An 8,787-nucleotide genomic window follows, 5' to 3' on the forward strand; every position below is an offset into this window, starting at 1 on the left:
GTTAACTCGTTTTATCTTGCAGCCTATTTCTTCACATTATTTTACATTCCACTGCTGCTATTTACAGGGTCTTCCTAATTCGCTGCACTGGTTGTACAATGTGTTGTTGTATCTATCTCCTTACCATCCTGTGAATTCTCATCTTTACTTACAGTAATTCTAAATATCTGATGTTTTACTTTTTGGTTTGTTTGCTTGTTTGTTTGTATTATTATTATTTTATTTTTTCTTCTTTTTCTTTTTCTCTATTATTGTATAAGTATAAGTATACATACTTTTTTGATCCCGTGAGGGAAATTTGGTCTCTGCATTTATCCCAATCCATGAATTAGTGAAACACACTCAGCACACAGTGAAGTGAAGCACACACTAATCCCGGCGCAGTGAGCTGCCTGCTTCAACGGCGGCGCTCGGGGAGCAGTGAGGGGTTAGGTGCCTTGCTCAAGGGCACTTCAGCCAAGCCTACTGGTCAGGGTTCGAACCGGCAACCCTCCAGTTACAAGTCCAGAGTGCTAACCAGTGGGCCACGGCTGCCCTACAATGGCCCACGGCTGCCCCCTAATGGCCCACGGCTGCCCCTAATGTGTTAAGTGCTCCAAATGTAAAGCAATTTAAGCTGCATTCTGTGTGTGAAATGTGCTATACAAATTAAGCTTATTATGATTACTATTATTATTATTATTATTATTATTATTATTATTATTACTTTGACTAATTCTCAGGTGTCGATTGATTGTCTAACTTTCTGACACAGATAGAGTGATGAGTGGAAGAGAGAGGGAGAGAGAAAGAGAGAGTGATGAGTGGAAGAGAGAGGGAGAGAGAAAGAGAGAGTGATGAGGGGTGAAGGGGGGATAGAGAGAAACAGAAAGAGAAAGTGATGAGGGAGGGTCAGAGAGAGAGAGATGGAGAGAGAAAGTGAAAATAGAGACAGGGGTGTCGGAGAAGAGGACTTAAGAAAGGAGGAATGGAGAGGAGGATAGAGAAAAGAGAGAAGAAAGGGGAAATGGGGAGAGGAGGAAGAGAAAAAGAGAAGGGTGTAAGGCCTGGAAGGAGGGATAGAGAGTAGAAAAAGAGAAGGGTGTAAGGCCTGGAAGGAGGGATAGAGAGTAGAAAAAGAGAAGGGTGTAAGGCCTGGAAGGAGGGATAGAGAGTAGAAAAAGAGAAGGATGCAAGGCCTGGAAGGAGGGATAAAGAGTAGAAAAAGAGAAGGGTGCAAGGCCTGGAAGGAGGGATAGAGAGTAGAAAAAGAGAAGGGTGTAAGGCCTGGAAGGAGGGATAGAGTAGAAAAAGAGAAGGGTGCAAGGCCTGGAAGGAGGGATAGAGAGTAGAAAAAGAGAAGGGTGTAAGGCCTGGAAGGAGGGATAGAGAGTAGAAAAAGAGGAGTGTGAAAGGTGAAGGGGTGATACAAATCTGCTGACCGTGCTGACTGGCTAATCGGCCGTAACAGGAGCCCACTGGACTCACAGCGGAGCTGGTCCGAATCCAGATGTGTTGCCATGGCAACGGCAGCATAGCACGCCCGTCATGCTGGAACCCTGAGAGTTCTGGAACCTGAGCCTGCAGGTCGAGCTCGTAAAACCCAAAAACTGGGTCAAGCATACACCTCACACACACACACACACAAAGACAATGACTCCACCCAGGGACCAGAGTGGTCTATGGATTACAGTAGAGATGACGGCAGTCTGAAAGAATGGCTGTGGATGTGACCATGCCTCTGTCAAACTGTGGATGGTGTGTAAGTGTGTGTGTGTGTGTGTCTGTGTGTATGTGTGTGTCTGTCTGTGTGTGTGTGTGTGTGTGTTTGTGTGTGTGTGCGTGTGTGTTTGTGTGTGCATGCATATGCCTGTCTAGGTGTGTGTGTGTGTACAGAATGTGACACAGAAATGCATCCTATTAGAGAGGCCTTTACCAGTGTGACATTCGTACTCGAGGACTTTTAATTAATCATTCCCATGATCTCATGATTCAAACTCGTGATCTCATGCATGTGACACAAATCTGATGGCAGATGAGGTTATAGGTCAGTCAGTGTCATTTTGGAAATATATGAATGTCATTGGCTGTGTCACATGTCCGTTGTGAGACGTGCACAGTCTGCATATCTCATATGCGGTCACTCTTCAGGACCAAAAATATTTCCTGGACGTACACAATGATGCAGACATCAACGCACATAGAAGATAGAAAGTTCAGATTCAGAGAACGAGGTGTGTTTTCACACCTGTTGTTTGGAGCAGGTGAATCAGAAAGTGGAGCAATTCCCCCAATAGATCAGTTTGTTTGAGGATATATGAACATAGCCAGAGCCGGACAGTAACGGAGTACACTTGAGTACTTGAGGGATCTGTACTTTACTCGAGTATCATTTTTGGGGAGTACTCATGACTTTACTCAAGGCAAATATTGTACTCTTTACTCCACTACATTTCTATCCATAACCGTGAGTACCCGTTACTTCTTCTAAAAAAAAAAGGAAAAAAGAAACATTTTGGAAACCCTCAATTTGTTGTTTCCCTCTCAAACGTGATTGGATTGCGCAGGCACCACTGATTGGGACAGCCTATCAGCAATCACCTTCAGCTTTCCGCCAAAGTCAACTCTATGGTCAGATTTAGATAAGAGACGTGGCCCCACCTCGCCATAGGCCCCGGAAGCACAGTGGCCAGGGGGCCAATGGCCCTCCACTTTTGGCTCAAAATATATTTTAATAAACAAAATCATCCACGAAAAAACAAAAAAAACCTCCGCGCAAAAAACGGAGAGAGGTGTCAACCATTATAGCGGTAGTAGCCCGCATCTAATAGCCTAAAGCTATTTGCAGCGTCACTGTTGCAAAACCATAGCTTTCTGCCCATGGGTCAAAACCGATGAGCAAAACACCAGCGCCCAGGCTACTCTTAGACGTTCATTCTCAATCAATGCAACATGTGTGGAGGGATGGATTTGAAATGTAGCCGACATTTTATTCTGGTTTGGTATGATTGATTGATTGTAGCCTACTGTAAAGTGCCTGAGTTAAGCGTAATGTCCTCCTGTGCATCGGAGACTCCAACTCTACAGCTCCAGCTGTCACCTCAGGATGGCTTCGTGCAACGTGCATGTGCAACGTGATATATCCGAAACATGTAAGCTACCAAGCCTTCGCAAGGTTTGTATGATACGTATCACTTGAGATTCCCAGCAATGTTCAAACAGACCAGGTTAAACTATATCACTTCTGTTTCCCCGTTTACCAAACCACATTTGCTGATACGAACTTCTGCTGACAAAAATGAGGCTGCATACGTGACGGCTTAATGCAGTTTAATGCTGATTTATGCTTCTTACTTGTGAGCCTACGTGGGTCAGCGGTTGTCTTCATCTTTTTCCCCTTTTCAAAAAGTGTGATATTCCAGTGTTGCCAACTATTTCAAATGAAAAGTAGCTAAAGCCAGCTCCAAAAGTCGCTAAATGTCGCTAGATGACGTCACGCGCTAATTTGCATATTAATTACGTCAGCACGTTGTACCCCCCCCCCCCCCCAAAAAAAAAAAAAAACGGTGATGGCCCTTTAATTCCCTTTTACTCCTGTTTGCTTTTCTCCTTCTCATAAAGGCAACTTTAAGAGCCTAGTTTAAATATATTTGATTTAATATACTTGTATATTTATTGATAGGCTAGGCCTACTTTACTTTCTGTAGCCTTCTGTATGATGTAGACTAGACTACACCAAAGAGTATAGAAGTTGCTTCTATACTCTTTGACTACACTAGAGAGCATCAGGTGGCTTCCAACCCATTCACTGCTGCATCTGCTTTGCACTGCTTGAAGTCTGATTATAACGTGACCATAGGGTAGCCAACCCAGTCTCACGTCTGAACGTGTCACTGTCACGTTAATTAATCTATTGGGACGTGTTGTGTAACACGTTTCCTTGTTAAAAAACGTGTTGAGCAGCACGTAATTATCGTGTTACTATCACGTTGTATTTCGCATTCAATGAGCCAACAGAACCACGTCATCTGTCAAAAAAGCCCGACCCAAAATGACGAGAATGTTATTTGATGCTTTTGACGTGCAGTTTCATACTCTTAAGCCTGCTTTGAGTTGTGGGTTAGAAGGAGCCACCTTCTAGCTAGCAAAGGCTGAACCCCAGAATCCAGAAACAAGAACCGAGCAGGGACGGAGAAAAAAGAAGAATCCACATGGGAAATGAGGTGAGCCTTGCTACTGCCGCTAGCATGATCATTTTGCTAGCAATTGAGCAAAACATTTTAAAGTTGATTTAACATGAAATAGTAGCCTATGCATGGACAATACTGTGAATTCAGAGTAGGCTTGCACAACTTATAATTTAGCTAACGTGCATGATGTAATGTTACATTAATCTGTAAAACAGCTGTTGTCTGTGTAAATTAACATTGTAGCCTAATATTGTTAGTGTGGGCTAAAGCTAACAGCTGGGAGGTAGCCTATCAGCCAGGCATGTATAATCGATAATCATGATGAACGTGAATAGATTTCGTTGTGAAAACGCGCATTGTTTTAGGCCACATATCAGCTATAAAACAATTGTATTCTGATACAGCAGTTCTCAGATGTTAGATATTCACTTATATTTTAATATAATTTTGTATTTCTTTAACCTGATTAAGAGAGGGGTTTAATTCAATAGAGAATTGCAATGTTTGTAGCCCATAATATTAGAGATTATATTAGGCTAGATTTAGATTAGATTCAACTTTATTGTAATTTAAAAGAGTAGGCTACAGGTACAGAGCCAATGAAATGCAGTTGACATCCAACCAGAAGTGCAAAGAAGCAGTTATGTAGACGATCAAGATTAATTATGTACAACAGTTAGATAAATAGGCAAGTTTTCCAGATGACATGTGTACAGTGACAGAAATAGCCTATACAGTGAATATGGAATGTGTGTCTAGCCTATAACAAAACAAATTGATAATAATACATAATAATGATAATAATAGCAGTAATTACAGTAGGCCACTCGCACTGTTGTTGGTGACGTGTCTGTTTCCTATTATTCCATGCCACTCTCCTACTGTCTCCTTTACTGCCCTGCGCCACTTGCCTACTATCTTTTGCCTCTTGCCTACTGTCCAGCACCACTCGTCTACCGTCTCCTATGCTGACCCACGCCACTCACCTACTGTTTCCTAACACAAACTGTAACATTAAGCTGACACAATCTTGCTGCACGGTTACTTATCTGCATGCAATCACTATTGCCAGCTGTTATGAGTAAACATTATATTGGGACACCAATATATTTCTGATTCACGGGCAGTGTATTTGCTACTGAAGAAAAGGAGAACACATAGTAATTGTTCTTGGATGGGGATTTAGAGTAAGGTTTCTATTGATCTTTTTCAGATAAGGCCTCTTCATTTTCAACTGTGAAGGATCTACATGGACTTGGTCTGGATAGCCTTTCCTGTTTTGATGAGCCAGTCGGTATGTATTTGACATTCTTTAGGATAAAAGGAGCCATATGTTATCAAAAATTCTACACCCATATGTAGAAAAGCTTTATTGCTGTTTGTTATTGTTGTTGTTGAAAACTACGTTGAATGTAAAGATATGCATATGTCCCTTGGGAGGAGAGGGATGAGTGTGGATGATTGAATTGTCCAACAGACATAAAAATATGATTGTGTATGATTGTGTTTGTGTCTGTATATGATTTTTTGTACTTGTTGCATTTTAAGCATGCATACTTTACGCCATGGTGGTCTAAATTGTCTTTATTGCCACTTGCAGGGTCTAGAGGGAAAACCCTATATGAGCCCCAGGGTGAGTAGTGTATAATTACTTTATCCCAAGATTGATTTTCGTAGAAAGGTGTTCAAACCAAAATCAAACCAAAATCTTCTAAAATAATAGATAGATAGATAGATAGATAGATAGATTTATTATTTGTCCTTTCGGAAAATTGTTCTGCGCCATACAGTAGACAGTTAGACAAGACTGAATACAAGACGGAATATAGACCAGAATTTCCCTCACCCCAACCGCCCCCACCCTACCACACTCCCACACATACACAACATCAGGGCAGAAGGCACAGACCCCACTACACATTTATAGAATGATAAAGTGCAGTTGTGCATACTGTGATAGTCCAGCTGGAAAGAAAGTGCATGGTCCTGCAGGTAACGTCTTGTTCATCAAACAAATTGGGATGCAATGTGAGCCTTGAATTGGATGCCACGCAGGAATTTGCTAGGATCTCAAAACCGGATTATGAACATGCTTTGCCATAGAGAAACACACGATAAAGTTGCATCATAAACATGCTTTGTCATAAAAACAGACAAAAACGTGGGGTAAGTCCAGCGATATGAAGTTATTATTTTGCTATCACTTCGTCTGTTGTATAACCCAGAAGGATATACATGGTACCAATGGATAGCCCTGTGTCTCTTCTTTCATCTGATATGCTTGCCATATCTATGCGATCACGGGTTCGCGAGTAATTCAAACGAGAGTAATGGGTGCGCAGGTAAACGCAAAGAACTGTAGACTGTAAATATGATGCAATTTGATTTAATTTCATGATTTTTTCCCCCATACCCATACTTGATCGTACAGGCAAGTGTGTAGTCTCGTTGGAAAGCCCCACTTCTGCTCTTAAAGGTTTCATCTTGCTGCGATGAACAGTTCCGGAGCAATGTAACAAAGAAGAAATGTTGTGTTTTTGGAGCACTTTGCGTCAATCGGGTTCTAAAAAATTAACGCGTATGCTTGGTCCTTACTGCATCGTGATTAACATGTTATGGCTGACAGCCCTATTACAAACATAACGTTAACCGTCTCCTTGCTTAACTAGTTGTAACTGTTACTGTAACTAGCTAGCTGAAGTTTACTGGCGTATAGATGTAGCAAACCATGTTCAATCTTTCTGTCAATTAACATTAATCTAACTTCATTGAGTAGGCTAAATGCCAAACTCCGATGTTGATCCGTCATCACTGCACCCTCGATTGACGTTTAGGCTACCACAGTAGCCTAAATATGTGCGGATTCTTTTAACTCTTTTGAACTCAGATCCGCTGTTTATAAGGCCATAGCATAGGGCCTACATATGTACAGATGTAGCCTACTGTTTGTACAACAGGACAGGAGCACGCAAAATAAATATATCATTCAATCTCTATGGACGAAATTCTCGCTCGACCCACCGGCAAACGCGCTGAGACCAGGTCGGGGGCCCCTTAGTGGCTTGGGGCTCCAAACAGTTGCCTGCCTTGCCTGTTGACAAGGTGCGCCTCTGATTGTGCCTAAGTACTTGTACTCGACTACAATCACAACATCCTCACCATTTTTAACCATACACTGGGGGGACTGGCTCCCAGTTATGTACTGTAGTCTATTATTATTTGCTTTGTTTTCTGTATATTTAGAAGAAGACAGCTGGACCTACACCATTTCGCAAATTGATCCACCCAGGCCCTGTAGTTGGTCTCCTCGCTATTCTGTATTAACCCCACTATTGCTGTGTCATCTGCAGATTTTATGAGTTATGTAAACGCTTTAAAAACACCGAAGAGCCCCGTATAAGAGCCCCAGTGTGATAGGCTGGTTGCTGTCATGTGACACATCATTGTTAAATCATGATTGACAATTAAATAAATCATTGTTCACGACACGTTATGGTTAAATTATCTAAATGAATGCGATGGTGATACAATCCTGCTTTTCAGTTAGTTGACATGGTGTTTGACATTAAATTATAATGAGGTCAGTTTCATGTAATAAGCTATTTGTTTCTTTGGGTCTGGGTAATTGAAATTAGCAATATCTTAGTTCAATTCAATGTCTTATAATGGTAAAAGATGTGGACAAATACATGATAATTAGCCAAATAAATCGTTGTTCACGACACGTTATGGTTAAATTATCGGAATGAGTGTGATGGTGATACAATCCTGATTTTCAATTAGTTGAGATGTTGTTTGACATTAAATTATAAGCAGGTCAGTTTCACGTAATAAGCTATTTGTTTCTTTGGGTCTGGGTAATTCATGTGACAAAAAATTCTGTTATAGGCTACTACCGTTTTTCTGAAAAACAAAGCAGTACAACATTTCTATCTCCAAAATAATGCATTGTATGCATGTGTGTACTACGTAGTGCATGCAGCTTTTAATGTTCAAAGTAGCCTATACTGATTTTCCTGCATAAGAACTACAAATACTCCTCCAAAACTACAGTGTTGACACTTGAAGTTGTGGAGTTATATTTTAGTAGCCTATTCTATAATAGCATAAATACCCACATCGGTTTTACCCTTGTCTCACCTGTATACAACATATGTCTATGAATTGCAGTAGTGATCAAATGAAAAAGGAAAGAAAGGTGTCCTGATGTGTTGTTTAGGGATGGTCCTGCAATGTTTTCTCGACATATCTTTATGTCTTTTTTTTCTCCCCTCTACTTATGTTTTCACAGATCCTTGCTCCTGATATCCTGATGTATGGGTTGCACTTCATTATATGACTCCAACAGAACACTCACAGAAAGGAGAGTGGTGCCAAACTACAAGACAGCCAGCATGTAAGCAAGGCCTTGTTTGTCCTTGTTTGGCTACTCATTTGTCTACTTCCTGAAGAGGCTGAAGCATGCTGGCCTTGACACCTCAGTCACACTAGTGTGCCCCGGCACAGTGGTTGAAAAACACTGACCTAAACCATATATTTTCTGAAAGCCTATAGCCTCTAGATGTCAATTAATATACATTAGGACATGTCCCACCTTTCTACTGACTTTGACAATATA

The 8,787-nt window shown here is 41.2% G+C and overlaps 2 long non-coding RNA genes across 2 annotated transcripts in view; one reads left to right on the plus strand and one right to left on the minus strand.

Moving 5' to 3' along the window:
- The window catches only part of LOC121694284, a 6,804-nt gene extending 1,547 nt beyond the window's left edge, over nt 1-5,257 (minus strand). Inside the window, exons 1-2 of the long non-coding RNA XR_006025723.1 lie at nt 5,171-5,257; nt 5,064-5,067 (exon numbers count right to left, since the gene is read on the minus strand). This is a non-coding gene — a long non-coding RNA (uncharacterized LOC121694284). The remainder of the gene's footprint in view (nt 1-5,063; nt 5,068-5,170) is intronic.
- Nucleotides 5,258-5,349: 92 nt separating this feature from the next.
- Nucleotides 5,350-8,501, plus strand: LOC121694283. The gene is made up of 3 exons (XR_006025722.1): nt 5,350-5,463; nt 5,770-5,802; nt 8,461-8,501. It is a non-coding gene; the product is annotated as an uncharacterized LOC121694283 (long non-coding RNA).
- The last annotated feature ends 286 nt before the right edge of the window (nt 8,502-8,787 follow it).

Source organism: Alosa sapidissima, chromosome 20 (genome assembly GCF_018492685.1).
Source record: "Alosa sapidissima isolate fAloSap1 chromosome 20, fAloSap1.pri, whole genome shotgun sequence".
Classification (NCBI taxonomy): Eukaryota; Metazoa; Chordata; class Actinopteri; order Clupeiformes; family Clupeidae; genus Alosa; species Alosa sapidissima.